At 33.2% G+C, this 17574-nt stretch overlaps 1 protein-coding gene across 1 annotated transcript in view; it reads right to left on the reverse strand.

The window, feature by feature from the left end:
• lingo3b (leucine rich repeat and Ig domain containing 3b) overlaps positions 1–11752 on the reverse strand; it is a 53666-nt gene extending 41914 nt beyond the window's left edge. Inside the window, exon 1 of the mRNA XM_039661172.2 lies at positions 11368–11752. The gene's annotated coding sequence lies outside the window, so the exon portion shown is untranslated. The remainder of the gene's footprint in view (positions 1–11367) is intronic.
• Positions 11753–17574: the final 5822 nt, after the last annotated feature.

Here is a 17574-nt window from a genome sequence, read left to right on the forward strand (position 1 = left end):
TTATCCATCCATCCATTTATGCATCCATTTATCCATCTATTTATCCATCCATCCATTTATCCATCTATTTATCCATCCATCCATTTATCCATCTATCCATTTATGTATCCATTTATCCATCTATTTATCCATCCATCCATTTATCCATCTATTTATCCATCCATCCATTTATGCATCCATTTATCCATCTATTTATCCATCCATCCATTTATCCATCTATTTATCCATCCATCCATTTATCCATCTATTTATCCATCCATCCATTTATGCATCCATTTATCCATCAATTTATCCATCCATCCATTTATGCATCCATTTATCCATCTATTTATCCATCCATCCATCCAGTTATCCATCTATTTATCCATCCATTTTTGCATCCATCCATCCATCCATCCATCCATCCATCCATTTATGCATCCATTTATCCATCCATTTATTCATCCATTTATCCATCTATTTATCCATCCATCCATCTTTTTGCATCCATCCATCCATCCATCCATCCATCTATGCAACCATTTATCCATCCATCTATTTATACATTCATCCATCCATCCAATCCATCCATTTATCCATCTATTTATCCATCCATTTATGCATCTATCCATCCATCTATTTGCATCCATCCATCCATTTAAGCATCCATTTATCCATCTATTTATCCATCTATTTATCCATCCATCCATTTATGTATCCATTTATCCATCTATTTATCCATCCATCCATTTATGTATCCATTTATCCATCTATTTATCCATCCATCCATTTATCCATCTATTTATCCATCCATCCATTTATCCATCTATTTATCCATCCATCCATTTATCCATCTATTTATCCATCCATCCATTTATGCATCCATTTATCCATCTATTTATCCATCCATCCATTTATGCATCCATTTATCCATCTATTTATCCATCCATCCATTTATCCATCTATTTATCCATCCATCCATTTATCCATCTATCCATTTATGTATCCATTTATCCATCCATCCATCTATCCATCCATTTATCCATCTATTTATCCATCCATCCATTTATGCATCCATTTATCCATCTATTTATCCATCCATCCATTTATCCATCTATTTATCCATCCATCCATTTATGCATCCATTTATCCATCTATTTATCCATCCATCCATTTATGCATCCATTTATCCACCTATTTATCCATCCATCCATTTATGCATCCATTTATCCATCTATTTATCCATCCATCCATCCAGTTATCCATCTATTTATCCATCCATTTTTGCATCCATCCATCCATCCATCCATCCATCCATTTATGCATCCATTTATCCATCTATTTATAAATCCATCCATCCATTTATGCATCGCAATTTATCCATCCATCTATTTATCACAGTCTATCCATCATTTAAGGTTATCTTGATAAACTTTGCTTTTCTAGTCAAATTTTAAATTGTAATTAATTTCAATAATTTTTCCTTACATTGCAATTTTGATTCCTGTTTGCTACCTCAAATCAAATCAAATTTCACTCCAGGAATCGCACTGGAATTTAAAGCATTCTCAACTCGGCTCTGAATTTCCAAACGAGTGCATTGAACTGATGAAGACAGACCGAGAGATTAATGCCAGCAGATCTCACGGTTTAACCTTCACGCTGGCGTCATAATCACCTCAGAGCAACACGAGGACTCTTGTGTGAATGTTCCTCAGCACTTAAACAAATCACTAATGTAATCATCCCATAAACAAGTGCAGATGTCCAGGAGAGATGAACGATTATTGCAGTTTTAAGGTCTTGGAGTTGAACAGATTGAGCAAGAAACCTGTTGGACTTTGCTTGTTAAACAGACATGCGTATCCATCTCTTTAATTAACTTATTGCTACAATAAGCTTTTGGGTACCCAGAGATATGACTTCAATTCAATGTAGCCTTTTTTAATAAATCGTTATCTTTGCTCATCGTTCATGTCTGTTGTGTTGGGCAAGCGGGGGAAAAAAACATGATTCATTTTATTTTTAGTTCAAAATAACAGCATTTATTTGAAATAGAAACCCGTTGTAACATTATAAATGTCACTTTTGGTCAATTTAATGCATCCCTCCTGTATAAATGTATTAATTTCTTTGAAAAAATGGAATCTGCATGCAGCAATTTGATTATGATTAGTTTATCCTGTGAGTGCAAGGTAATATTCAGCTGATCATGTGATCTCTACATGTCAGAAAAGTCCAATTTTCCTTCCTTAAAACTTTTTTATAGGACTGTCAAACGTTAATCGCGATTAATTGCATCCAAAATAAAAGTTTGTGTTTACATCATATATGTGGGTGCACTGTGTATAATTATTGTCTATATAAATACACACACATGCTTGTTAAAAAATATTTTCATGAATATACTGTATATAGATTTATATATAGTTTATTTTATATATAAATATTTTATATATACATTTTTTCTCTAAATATATATATGCATGCGTGTGTATTTATATATATATATTAGGGCTGTGCAATAATTAATTGCGATTAATCGCATCCAAAATAAAAGTCTGTGTTTACATAATATATTTGTGTGTGCTGTATATAATTATTTTGTATATATAAATACACACACATGCATGTATATATTTAAGAAAATGTGTTATTCATATAAAAAATATTTATATTTATATAATATAGATTATGTATTTATATATATATATATATAATTTAAGTGCAAATAATTCTTAAATATATACATGCATGCATAGGTATTTATATACACAAAATAATTATATACAGCACACACAAATATATTGTGTAAACACACACTTTTATTTTGGATGCGATTAATCGCAATACATTGTTGCACAGCCCTAATATATATACAAAATAATTATACAGTGCACCCACATATATTATGAAAACACAAACTTTTATTTTGGATGCGATTAATCGTCTGACAGTCCTACTTTTTTAACAAGAAAAAAAGGACTGAGTGCATCTTTAACTTAAACCTGCTAATATCTTGTGGTCTATTAGCCAGATTTTTTTTAATATGACTTATGATTCATTAAGCCGGTCTCTCTTTGTCTCATCAGACAGCAGACAGTCTTTGTCTTATAATAGATATCTCATAATTCTACATGTCTGGTATGAGGGTGTCAGAGGTGCTGCACACTTTAACACTGCTGTTACAGAATCACACTGTTTTACATGAAGTTTGTATATAAAATAAGTCAATAAATAAGTCACATTGGCGATGTGATTCAGAACAATGACAGTTCGCAATGCAATCTCTTTAATACATGTTGTTTCTCCCAGATCAGTTGTTTGTGAGTGTATGACATTAATTAAATGAAAAAATAAATGTGCAATTAAAATAAATAAATAGGGCCAAGCACAAAAAAAGCATGGTGTGTAATGCAAGTTTGGCTGGAAGCATCAGACAGACGGCAACACTGAGTAACTAAAGACTCATTCGATTACTTTACTCAAAAAAGAGCAAAATCACAAATAGAAATCACTAGTAATATTATTTAATTGCTTATGACGTTTGACCAATAGGTGGCGCTGTTATCAAGGTCAGCATGAGGTCACAATGACACATAAACATTTTTGGAGTCATATGCTAAAGCACTTACAGCCCAAAGTTATCAGCCTGGCATAAAATTTGTTGAACTTTCTTTGAAAAGTAGTATTTAAAAATGTCAAACAAACGTGGCATAAATGGTCTCACTGTTTCAGTGCACTCTCAGAAAAAAAGGTACAAAAGCTGTCACTGGGGCTGTACCTTTTTAAAAGGTACACTTTTGTATCCAAAGGCTGCATATTGGTACCTTAGTGGTACATATTAACACCTAAAATGTACATATTAGTACCTAAAATGTATTAGCTCCTGAAATGTACATATTACCACATAAAATGTGCGTATTACCACCTAAAATGTACACATTACCTCCTAAAATGGACATATTAGCTCATGAAATGTACATATTAGCACCTAAAATGTACATATTAGTACCTAAAATGTATATATTACCACCTAAAATGTACATATTACCACCTAAAATTGACATATTAGCTCATGAAATGGACATATTAGCACCCAAAATGTACATATTACCTCCTAAAATGGACATATTAGCTCATGAAATGTACATATTAGTACCTAAAATGTACATATCAGCACCTAAAATGTACATATTAACACTCAAAATGTACATATTAACACCTAAAATGAACTTATTAGCACCTAAAATGTACATATAGCACCTGAAATGGACAAAAGTTTACCTTTTGAAAAGGTACAGACCCAGTGACAGCTTTTGTACCTTTTTTTCTGAGAGTGTATAACTCGAATGAATTTATCAAGACCATTTAAATTAGCTAAGTTATAAGCCATTATTCATTTCTCCTGACCAGTAGGTGGCGCTGACCCGAAACACTGCAAGAATCCTCAGGTCATGCTTTTGATAACATGCACCAAATCTGGTGTGAATATGCCGAGGCGTTACGGAAATATAGCCTTGTATTCATTTTTAACATGCGTTAGCCCGCTATTCAAGAACGGTTTGGGTTTTTAAAAAAGCTTTTAATAACTTAGGACAAAATTTCAAAATGAGTCGAAAATGACGTCATTGGGTGCACTTGAAGAATCTTGAGAAAAACAAGTATATTTTTTCTAGCCTTTATGGTTCAAAAGTTATTCGCATAAAACTTTGCAATGCAAATTTGGACAGTTGGTGGCGCTATTGAGTTAGAGACTCCAAAATTGGTGTGGTTATTGTTCAGACTTTCCTCTATCCGTGTGCCAAATTTCATAATTTTTCTGCCATAGACTAGACTTATAAGCAGATGAAGGAGGAGTTAGATTAATAGTAATAAGATGGGTGCTTGGTCTCTTATAACAATTATCTCTAACAAGTATTTTATATGTTTAACGTGTAAATGTGTTGATAAATTATTGAAAAAATACATAAATAAAATTACTCATAGGCTTAGAAAATCCATCCATATTCTAGAGATCAACACGTGTTCTCACAAACTCTCAACAACATCTCAAACTGAGCTCAGATTTGCCAAGAAGACTGCAATCAAAAGCCATCAATACGACCTCAAACGCTTCTCTCAAGGTCAAACGACCTGAGCTGATTCATTTTATAGCTGATGACTCATTTGTAGGAATATTAACCGAATACTTAACTAAGAACTCCATTAAGCTTTCAAAGAGCAACCGTTGAGCACTAAAACTTCCCTCTGAGAGCGTTTGAGAGCAAGCCAAATAAAAACACTATTGTGCGCCAAGTCTTAATTATGTGGATCCACTCCACTAATGAAAGAGGAAACTTAGACAAACATTTCCTGTCGCTACTTTGTTTCTCCGTCAAACGTGTTCCGTTTCTCGTTACTTCATTCTACAAAATCCAATTGGAAAAACAGATGGCGGCGCTAGTTTGGGTTTGTTAGCGGAGCGTTCATTACCGCTAATGACAAACAGGCAAACCGGTGAGGATACAGCGACCCTGCCTTTCCGGGGATCGCACACTCGGACAGCAAACGCATCAGAAATCATAACATTTGACATGTAAAAGTCTTTAAAGTCACCATGAAATAAAAATGAACAACTCTAATTGTTATGGAATATTGCAGTATATACAGTGCTTAGCATAAGTGAACACACCCATGCTAAAGTTGACTAAAAAGAGGAATAAAAAATAATCTATTGGAAATTGATCTTGATGCTTTAATTAAAAAAATTAGGAAAAATCCAATAAATAAATGTTCTTCCATAAAATACAGGGCGCATAATGCTATTTTAATTTTCAGGATGCATAAAATAACTGGCCTTTAAAAAAAATAAAACATTTAAATCCTGATTTATGCACCCATGTGTTTTAAGGAAGAACATTTATTTATTTACGATACAACATTCATTCACAAAGAAACTTGTTTTTTTTTTCCCTAATTATTTTAATTAAGGCATTAAGATCAATTTCCAAAAGATGATTTTTTATTCCTCTTTTTAATCAACTTTAACATGCTATGCTAAGCACTGTATTCTTAATTATTTATCCATGCAAATTAGCGATGCACGATATCGGTATCGGACGATATTTGTTCGTTTTTATGTTATCGTTATCGGCCCGATAATAAAATTTGGCTGATATATTAAAGCTGATAAATAATGAATTATTTCCTTCAACACCTGAGACTCTTCAGATGCACACTGTTCAACATGATTGATCTTAATTGCTAATTGCTATAATATAGTTAAGTGCAAAATGTGTGCGTCATCTCGGCTACTGAAATTATAATGAGAACATTATAATTGTGTGATTGGGAAAAGGATTTTAATTGTGAGACTTTTGTTTTTGCAATCGGGCTCTCAAAAATTATTTTTTTAAAAATTGGATTTAGATTTATCGGCTGATATATCGGTTTCAAAAAACGAATTATCAGTTATCGGTATTGGCCAAAGTGTTCACATCGGTGCATCCCTAGCGCAAATCATTGTTTTAAATTCATGTGTTCTTCCCTTCTCTCTTGCAGCATCTCTTCTCTGATGATGTGGGCGGGGCTATAACCTGTCACTCACATAAAATCAGCCAATAGCAAACCAGCAACCATCCAATCAATTCCTCACAGACAAAATCAAGCCCCGCCCACATTTGTTCTTGTTTGAGAATCGTTTCACTCGGATTTATTGTACATCACAACAACAACTTACGTTTAATTTAGAATTTAATGTGCCTCTGTGTGATTTATTTCTCCGATTTGAAGAATCATTCAAACAATTTTGCACTTTAAAGACGTCTAATAGCAGTCTAAACACAGCCCAGACATGTAGACTAAAACTTTGAGCACTCAGTGAAAATGTTACAGTCTAAACCACAGCCAAATAATAGACTAGTTATTAATAATTAAAAAGAAACGATCAAGGCAATCACTGTTGACTTTGCTTACATGATGGAATCCTACATCTCGCAAGTTATTTTGGCAAACACAACATGTAACCAAAAAATTCAAGGTTATTCATGGCTAGAAGTGTGTTACTCATATAGTTAACCGAGGCGCTGAAATGCCTGTTTCTCGCTGGGGTGGTTCAGGGTTAGTGGTTTGTTTGTTCGCCGAGTATGAGCAACACTAACTGTGACGCCAGACTTAGATAACACCACTCATTTAATCCTGCTTTTTTAAAATTCAATGTACGACTTACGTATGCAAATGAGCACTTAATCAAAAGGAAGCAAACATACAAAATAACTCATCCTCCGCAGTCTAATCAGCACAAACAATGCATTTATCCGAAATCACTGGTTTTAATTATAATCGTCATCCCGGAGGAGCAGCTAATGCGCATTTCAGCCGTAATCAAGAATATTTTTTCGCCTCTTGATCACATGATGGCCAGTGTGATCAAACCCGTCTGATTCACCTTCAAATGGACACTCTCTCTCTCCATGCTCCGTCTTTCTCATGCTCTCGTAGCCTGTTTAAAACCCTCATGGCCCCGAGTAACACGGTGACGTGCCTGTCAGAAACACTTTCTGTTATAATGGCCTGGACTCGCGAACTGGAGAGAGGCAGATAACACGCTGTGCACACACACACACACGCTTATCTCACATTGTTTTCTGCCAGATATCAACGGCTATGTTCCTAAACGTTGCACGTTCCCGTCACAGAGATGTCAATCCCTGACTGCTAGAATAGAGACTTACTCGCATGTCAGATTTTTGTTCTGACTCTATAAAAATATCACGGTAATATCATGCATCTCGTCTCGAGTTTAAGATCTGCTCAACAATGGCTCGTCACAAAAAAACAGTTCGCATCAAATAATCAGAGCTTTTAAAATTCCACACTCTTACTAAATGTTGACTCATTTGTGCCTTTTTTTATTTCGCAAGAGGAATTTTTGGCATCTGAGACAATCTAATTGAATCTAACTAAGATCTGTCTGGGCCGTCTCATATAATTAATTCCTTTCATTTAGGGCTGTTTTCACCAAGGGAGAAAGCGGTCAGACAGTGGCTAAAACCATTACCAACAGTGATGAAATATGACAAGAAATGAGACTGAATAGTCCCACACTGTAAAACAAATCTGTTTGATTTACGGTAAAATATCAGCAGAAATTTACCGTATAAAATACGGTAGCAAGGTTTTACGGACTTAACTTAAATGGCTAAAACCATTACCAACTGTGATGAAATATGACAAGAAATGAGACTGAATAGTCCCAGACTGTAAAAAAAAATCTGTTTGATTTACGGTAAAATATCAGCAGAAATTTACCGTATAAAATACGGTAGCAAGGTTTTTACGGACTTAACTTAAATGGCTAAAACCATTACCAACAGTGATGAAATATGACAAGAAATGAGACTGAATAGTCCCACACTGTAAAACAAAATCTGTTTGATTTACGGTAAAATATCAGCAGAAATTTACCGTATAAAATACGGTAGCAAGGTTTTACGGACTTAACTTAAAATTTACAGTAATAAACCGTATTTCATTATCTGATATAATGTTAATTTACCAACCTATTGAAGTATTATTATTTATTTTGTGCCATTGTAATACACTGACAACCACCAATCACTGCAGAGATGAGAGTCACATGATCAATCAACATGCAGCTCTTCCACAATAAACGAAATATTATTATATAGAAGCAGCACAGTCTGATTCACTCAAACATTAAACACCATCATGGTGACACACATGAAATTTTAAAACATTAAATGTCACATAAAACCCTAATGTACATAGGCTAACTGATTAGAAAAACACTAAGAAAACTATGAAGAAAGTATTTTTGTTGAAATAATTTATCAAATGCGAAGTGTCACGCGGGGAATTGTGGGAATGTCAATTTACGATTTTTTCACTGTAAATTATACAAGCCGAGCTGTTCATTTTCACTTTCAAAAACTGTAAATTTAATGGTATAGTACACTCTTAGAAGAAATGGTTCTATTTAGAACCATAAATGGTTCCATCACCCGCTTCATTTATGGAACTCCAAAATGGTTCTATGTAGAACCATTTTTTTTGGTAAAAGGTTCTAATGGCCAACTATGGAACCCCAGGGTTCTATATAGAACCCAGAGGAACCCTTTTTTAAGAGTGTATAAAACCTTTTAGGGGTTCCAAATATGTAGCGCTGATAGAACCTTTTCAGGTTCTGTATAGAACCTTTCCTTCTAAGAGTGTAAAATTTAAATGTACCATGTAGTAAGGAAAGGTAACAGTTTTACAGTCTTTTACCGTTAAAATCACGATCATTTTTTACTTGTCGAGATCCTTCACATGTTTCTGAAGTCGTGATTACGAGCTCGACGCGCTCGAGTTCTTTGTTGTTGGAAAAAAATTCGAAACGTGGAGATTTATTCTCACTTTTTTTCTTGGGGAAATCTAATTGAGATTCAGATTGTTTTAGATTTAGTGCCATGTCAGCATCCATGGCTATTTTCATGGAAAAAATTTAAGTACAAAAATACAAATATCTTACATTTAAAAGCAACCAAACAAAAACAGCAAGTCATATTATACAAGATTTTTTAAATTAACATATGATAAAAAAGGCATAATCTTACTAAATAAGTGCTTGAGTGAGACAACTTCGGGAAATCTTATTTATAACGTTTCCATTTGTCGACAATCATATAAACATAAACGACCAATCTGTAAAGTATTATAGTCCGTTTGCTGATAATTCTGGAATTTCGGCCAAATAATGTAGGGTGAACAGAGTAAATGTTTATCATGTTTAGGTTAAACAAGCAATCAAGCACAATAAGATTTCACTTCACACACCGAATTCCCTTTCCTTCTCTATTGTGTCAAAATGCCCGTCTCGGAGAGTGTAAACACAGTCTCTTATGGCTCACATGAACCAAAACATTTAGAGAGAGAAATGAATGCGTATCATCATATCGGATCAGTGCGTTTCCTCTTAAAGTGACAGCAGCCTAACATTCCTGCGTCATTAATCTCAATCAAACCACAAAGAGAAAATCTTTTCATAGCTTTAACAAAGATTAATTATATTTATACAGTGAAGACTATGTTATTTTAAATTTGATTATTCAAAACACAAAGCACTGTTTATTTAATTTGTTCATTATTTTAAACGCAGATTTCCTACAAAATCACCCCTATATGATTCTAGAATTCAAGTCATCAAGGTTCAAGTCATCTGTTGATTTGTTATATATAAAGCAATGCATTCCTAAATTACTTAATATAAAACATACAATATCCCTGAAATGTATAAGTAAATACACACTGCTTTAACGGCATAAGACGATGTACTGTAGCCGTGGAGGTAAAACTACATTTAAAAAAAAATAATAATATTTACGATATTCTGATAGACAGCATTAAATCACTGAAAGCATGAAGGACGAACAGAGAAATATAGATGAAATGTCATGTGAGAAAAGAAACTGCCTCCATTGTGCCATTACTCATTTCTATAGCACATTACACAATAAAATTGCTTCACACAAATCAGCGCGAGTGTCTCAAAACACTGTTTCCTCCAGTATAACCGAACGTGATTCATTACTGTTTTAATAATAATCACTCTCACATTACACTGGAGGAACAGTTTCTCCAAGCTGGAAACTAAATGTATAAATATTTGATTAAATCATTAATATACACATACTGAACTTAAAATCCCCAAAGCAAAAAAATATATTATTACAACACACACACACACACTACTATTTTTATTTTCATATAGCCTATTTATTTGATATTTTACGTAAATGTTCTGGCCCACGTTATTTGTTGACATAAATGCATTGCATAAACACGAGTTTGTGTGAAAATTAATTTTGAGTCAAATCTGGTCATGATGAATATGGTCCTGATTAGTGCGTTTGCTTTTACTCTGATTTCTAGAAGAGAGACAGAGACTTGAACCCAGCTGGGAACGTTAAGTTTATGGTTCCCAGAACGTTCAGCTCTTCCGGGAAAGTTTTCTTAATGTAAATAGAACGTTCCCTTAATGTTAGAAGAACGTTCTGGAAACTTTACGGGAACGGTTATAAAAATAGAACCTAAAAATAACCTACATGGAACGTTCTTGTTTGGTTCCAAAAAAATAACCAAATGGGAACCATTTCTTTCCCCGACGTTGAGTGTGTTGAAATAGAACGAGCCATAATACACGCCTGAACGTCATCACACTGGCTGGGTGAGTCGGCTCACTTCATCCAAACAAAACTTCCCCCGTTTCCTCAGCATCCAGGATGAAGGCGACACACACTCCTGCTCGAGAGCCTCGGATAATGTTGCATGTCTTCACCCACGCGCTCCACAGGTATCTCGGCTTCAGCGTTCACCCGTGTGTGTGTGTATGTGAAGTTTACTCACCCAGGTCTTGGCTGTGTCCTCATCTGTGTGTCTCCTCGGCTCCTGCTCGCCGTCACCTCCTCATTCATGTCTGTCCATAAGTCACACGACCGAGTCCATACGTGTCCTCAAGCCCGAGTGTGTGTGCGTGTTTACCACGGGCATCAGAAACGCGGACCACATAAAACCCTCTCCCTTCACACGCACGATCAGAGATGCTCTTCAGAGTGTGTCAGCGCGCGCTCGTGCTCGTGCGCGTCTGTGTGTGAGAGACGGAACGCACACTGTCTCTGTCTCCGGCGCTGTCTATCTGCTGCTGTTTGGTTTCGCTGATGCTGACACACACACACACACACACACACACACACACACACACACACACACACACACACACACACACACACACACACACACACACACTCAGGGTTCGTCTCACAAGTGCAGCACTGCAGCAGAAACGTAGCGTCGCTCAGGGCTCGTGATTATTCAATTACGTTCAATTCACGTATAACGTGTTTAAAAAATACACATCCAAATGTTTATTGCATGTGATAAACATTTAATTTGTTGCTAAGCGATTGCTATGTTATTCTGGGTGTTTGTGGAGAAACACAACCCACACAGCAACATAGGGTGCTTTAGCCTACATCTGTAGTTCGGTTCAAATTCGGTCCACTCCAGAGTCAGACCAAGGGCAAAAAATTATATTTAGTCGCATTTTTCAGGCTATTTGGTTCCTTTTCACACCACACTGATCGCTCTGGTCCGAATCAACTGATGAGTCGATGAAACGAACCAAAATACAGTCACGTGACAACATCCACATCACTGATTGGCCAGATTGTCTTGGACGTATTTCCGTAACTGGTCAGAATTAACGTGGGGAAATTCCACAGATTTACCATTTGCTAAAAACAAAGCCAAGATTTTACGAGGTGCGTAATTTGTACAAATTCATATGATTTTTGCTAAATTGTACATATTTAAGAGTCGTATGAATGACCTACCCCTGACCCCGCCCCTAAACCTACACATCACGTGGGTTTAGAAGAATCATACGAATTCGTATGAGTGAGATCATACAAACTTTTAATTGCTCATTGAAAATTCAGCTTGGATCACACATTTTAAAATAAATTACATTTTATTTTATTTTTGCACTTTCATTGCTTTATTTTGGGGGAATCTGCACTTCTTTGGCTGTTTTCCACTCAATTAAGTTAAGTATACATTACATTACGTGAACGCGATCAACTCAGAATAAACACGAATGAACTGTACAATGAATGTAATAAATTACATTTTAAATTGGAATAATAATTCACAATTTTTACTGTATTTTTTGCATTTTTAATCAAATACTCGACTTCTTTAAAAATCTTACCGATCCCAAACTTTTGGAGTGTACGTCTATCCTGGAAAAGACCCATTACAGGGTCAAGGGTACTTCATTTTCTTAACACATGTTCTAGTGTTATTATAATAAAAGTGCACATTATTCAAAGAAAAATAAAATATTTCCATCAAAAAAAACAAAAACTGTTTAAATAATGTACATTTTAGTCATATGCATTTAACCATTTTTGGCCAATGGTTCATACAAATGCTGATTAACTTATTTAATATATCTGAAAAGAAGCTTTCCCACTGCTTCACCTTCACAATCCACCTTAAAATATCAAATGAAGTCGTTGAATTGAACTCTAACATTGTTATACTATCTCAGATAGCGGTATTACTTTATTTTATTTTTATTTTTACTGTCTGACTGTTTTTATTTATATTGAATTGCATTTACTAAATGAGCACTGTGCCACTGTTCGTCCAACTGATCTGAGTTACTGTATTTTTGATACTGTATTTTATTTTTATTATTATGATTTTTTTATTTATTCTAAACTGTTTTAATTATTCGGACTTCTTTTGATTATTTTAATTTCTTCCATGTAAAGCACTTTGAATTGACACTGTGTATGAAATGTGCTGTATAAATAAACTTGCCTTGCCTTACTTAATGTCCAATAATTTGTTGAACTTACTTAAAATCTGTACTGTTTGCATATTTAATTGACCGTTACAATTTTTTTTTTTTTTTGCAGTCTCTTGTATAACCCCAAAAACAATAGCAAATGAAATTGTAATGGTAAAATAAAGCCAAAAATAGAAAAACAAAGCAATTAGCAATACACTTCCTCAGATCACAGACAGAATTAAGTTGACGAAACTTAAATGGATTAAGTAAGAATAACTTGATGCAATAAAGTCATTCTTACTCAATGAAATTGAGGCAACGAGTTTGCATAAAAAAATTAAGTAAACTCAACTAATTGGTTTTTACAGTATGTAGAGATGCTTTATAAACACCATATCGGCCGAGATCCGGGCCGTATCCACGTGTGCCGGATGTGGGCCGACACTATGTTGCTGTCTGGGTTATTAATGCACAAATTTGCGAATGCTTTTTCACGCTGGCTTTAAAATGTTCAGTTGTATTTCCCCATCGTGCACATAAAGGGGTGTTTTATGGTTGTCCTCTGAGCTGGAGAAGTGTTCGTGCTGATCTATAGGAGAACGTGTGTGTGTGTGTGTGAAACCGCAACACAGAACGAGTCTCACACCGTCTGCCTCAGTGTCTCGCTGCGTTAACAGTGTAATTGGATTTCACTTCAGCAACCATAAAGCTTGCAGTGTGTGTGTGTGTGTGTGTGTGTGTGTGTGTGTGCACTGCAGTCCTTCTCTGTAAATCTACACATTCAAATGATTTCAAAAGGCAAGCGAACAGAAGTAAAGGCTTCAGCGCTCACTGTTTTCAGACTAGTTCATATGTTCATGTACACTTCTAGATGAGTTTGACTGAATATTAAACCCAATCTCCTGAATGATACGCTGTTGAGCTATTAACAGTGAACAGCTGTAAATAAAAACACCACAAACGTATAATAAATCTGTGGACGATGATTTATTCTAGAGCTCGTCTCACGCAGGACTTCAATAACATCTTCATCTCCCAGGACGCTTCATGAAGGAAACAAACGACGACATTAAAGCCATCAGCGATCTCTCCAAACAAGCGTCCCGTCACACACACACACACACACACACAACTCAATCGGGTTTGTTAAATTGAGTAAATTGCTCCACTGAGTGAAAGAAGGAGCCAATTACCGATCTCGTTATCGTGCACATCGTTTATCATCCGCGCGACTTCCGTGAAAGCTCGTTTTATCCACGCATGCATGTGGATTTAGAAGAGCAATTGATTTTTTAAATGGCTTGATGTGATGTGCATAGAAAAAAATCATTCTCCGGTATAAGACGAATTATCAGATGAAAAGTCAAAATTATGACATGCTTATAAGATGAAAAGTCATAATTATGACTTAAAAAGTTGACATTATGACATACTAAGTTGCAATTATGAGCGTAAAAGTCATACTTATGATATAAAAAGTCAAAATTATCACTTACTAAATTGAAATTATGAGATTAGAGTCAATTTGACTTCGACTTTTGTCATATTTTTGACTGTCATAAATTCAATTTTATCAATTTTGACTCAATTTCAACTTAATTTTTTAGTCATTATTTAAATTTTGTCTCAATTCCAACATAATTTTGACATTTTAATTACTAATTTTGACTTTTTAATCTTATAATTATGGCTTTTAAAGTCGTAATTTTGATATGTTTATAAGATGAAAAGTCATAATTATGACATGCTTATAAGATGAAAAGTAAAAATTATGACATGCTTATAAGATGAAAAGTCATAATTATGATGTTTATAAGATGAAAAGTCATAATTGTGATGTTTATAAGATGAAAAGTCATAATTAAGACATGCTTATAAGATGAAAAGTCATAATTATGACATGTTTATAAGATGAAAAGTCATAATTATGACTTCAAAAGTTGACATTATGACATACTAAGTTGCAATTATGACCGTAAAAGTCATACTTATGACATAAAAACTCAAAATTATCACTTACTAAATTGAAATTATGAGATTAGAGTGACAGTTATAATTCCCAAAATATTGAAATTATGACAAGTATGACTTTTTATCAATAGTGTCATAAGTGTGTCAGTTTTGACATTTCAAGTTTAATTTTCGACTTAGTATATCATAATTGACTAATAAAGTCAATTTGAACAAACTTTTAATGTAGTTTTGACTTTTTATCTCAGTCATAATTTTAACTTTGACGTTGTCAATTTTGACTTTGACTTTTGTCATATTTTTGACTGTCATCAATTCAATTTCATCAATTTTGACTCAATTTCAACTTAATTTTTTTGTCATTATTTTAATTTTGTCTCAATTCCAACATAATTTTGACATTTTAATTCATCATTTTGACTTTTTATCTTATAATTATGCCTTTCAAAGTCGTAATTTTGACATGTTTATAAGATGAAAAGTCATAATTATGACATGCTTATAAGATGCAAAGTCATAATTATGACTTCAAAAGTTGACATTATGACATAATAAGTTGCAATTATGACCATAAAAGTCATATTTATGACATAAAAAGTCAAAATTTCACTTACTAAATTGAAATTATGAGATTACAGTGACAGTTATAATAGCCAAAATGTTGAAATTATGACAAGTATGACTTTTTATATCATTAGTGTGTCATTAATAGTGTCATTAGTGTCAGTTTTGACTTTAAGTAAAATTTTCGACTTAGTATATCATAATTGACTAATAAAGTCAACGTAAACAAACTTTTAATGTAGTTTTGACTTTTTATCTCAGTTATGACTTAAAGTCATAATTTTGACTTTGACTTTGTCAATTTTGACTTTTGTCATATTTTTGACTGTCATAAATTCAATTTCATCAATTTTGACTCAATTTCAACTTAATTTTTTTGTCATTATTTTAATTTTGTCTCAATTCCAACATAATTTTGACATTTTAATTAATAATTTTGACTTTTTAATCTTATAATTATGGCTTTTAAAGTCGTAATTTTGATATGTTTATAAGATGAAAAGTCATAATTATGACATGCTTATAAGATGAAAAGTAATAATTATGACATGTTTATAAGATGAAAACTCGTAACTATGACATGTTTATAAGATGAAAAGTCATAATTATGACTTCAAAAGTTGACATTATGACATACTAAGTTGCAATTATGACCGTAAAAGTCATACTTATTACATAAAAACTCAAAATGATCACTTACTCAATTGAAATTATGAGATTACAATGACAGTTATAATTCCCAAAATATTGAAATTATGACAAGTATGACTTTTTATCAATAGTGTCATTAGTGTGTCAGTTTTGACTATTCAAGTAAAAATTTCGACTTAGTATATCATAATTGACTAATAAAGTCAATGTGAACAAACTTTTAATGTAGTTTTGACTTTTTATCTCAGTCATAATTTTAACTTTGACTTTGTCAATTTTGACTTTGACTTTTGTCATATTTTTGACTGTCATAAATTAAATTTTTATCAATTTTGACTCAATTGCAACTTAATTTTTTAGTCATTATTTTAATTTGGTCTCAATTCCAACGTAATTTGGACATTTTAATTCATCATGTTGACTTTTTATCTTATAATTATGCCTTTTAAAGTCGTAATTTTGACATGTTTATAAGATGAAAAGTCATAATTATGACATGCTTATAAGATGAAAAGTAAAAATTATGACATGCTTATAAGATGAAAAGTCATAATTATGATGTTTATAAGATGAAAAGTCATAATTGTGATGTTTATAAGATGAAAAGTCATAATTAAGACATGCTTATAAGATGAAAAGTCATAATTATGACATGTTTATAAGATGAAAAGTCATAATTATGACATGCTTATAAGATGAAAAGTCATAGTTAAGACATGCTTATAAGATGAAAAGTCATAATTATGACATGTTTATAAGATGAAAAGTCATAATTATGACTTCAAAAGTTGACATTATGACATACTAAGTTGCAATTATGAGCGTAAAAGTCATACTTATGACATAAAAAGTCAAAATTATCACTTACTAAATTGAAATTATGAGATTAGAGTGACAGTTATAATTGCCAAAATGTTGAAATTATGACAAGTATGACTTTTTGTCATTAGTGTGTCAGTTTTGACTTTTCAAGTTTAATTTTCGACTTAGTATATCATAATTGACTTATAAAGTCAATGTAAACAAACTTTTAATGTAGTTTTGACTTTTTATCTCAATTATGACTTAAA

The sequence above is a fragment of the Pimephales promelas genome, chromosome 5 (assembly GCF_988280905.1).
Source record: "Pimephales promelas chromosome 5, fPimPro1.hap1.1, whole genome shotgun sequence".
In the NCBI taxonomy this organism is placed as follows: Eukaryota; Metazoa; Chordata; class Actinopteri; order Cypriniformes; family Leuciscidae; genus Pimephales; species Pimephales promelas.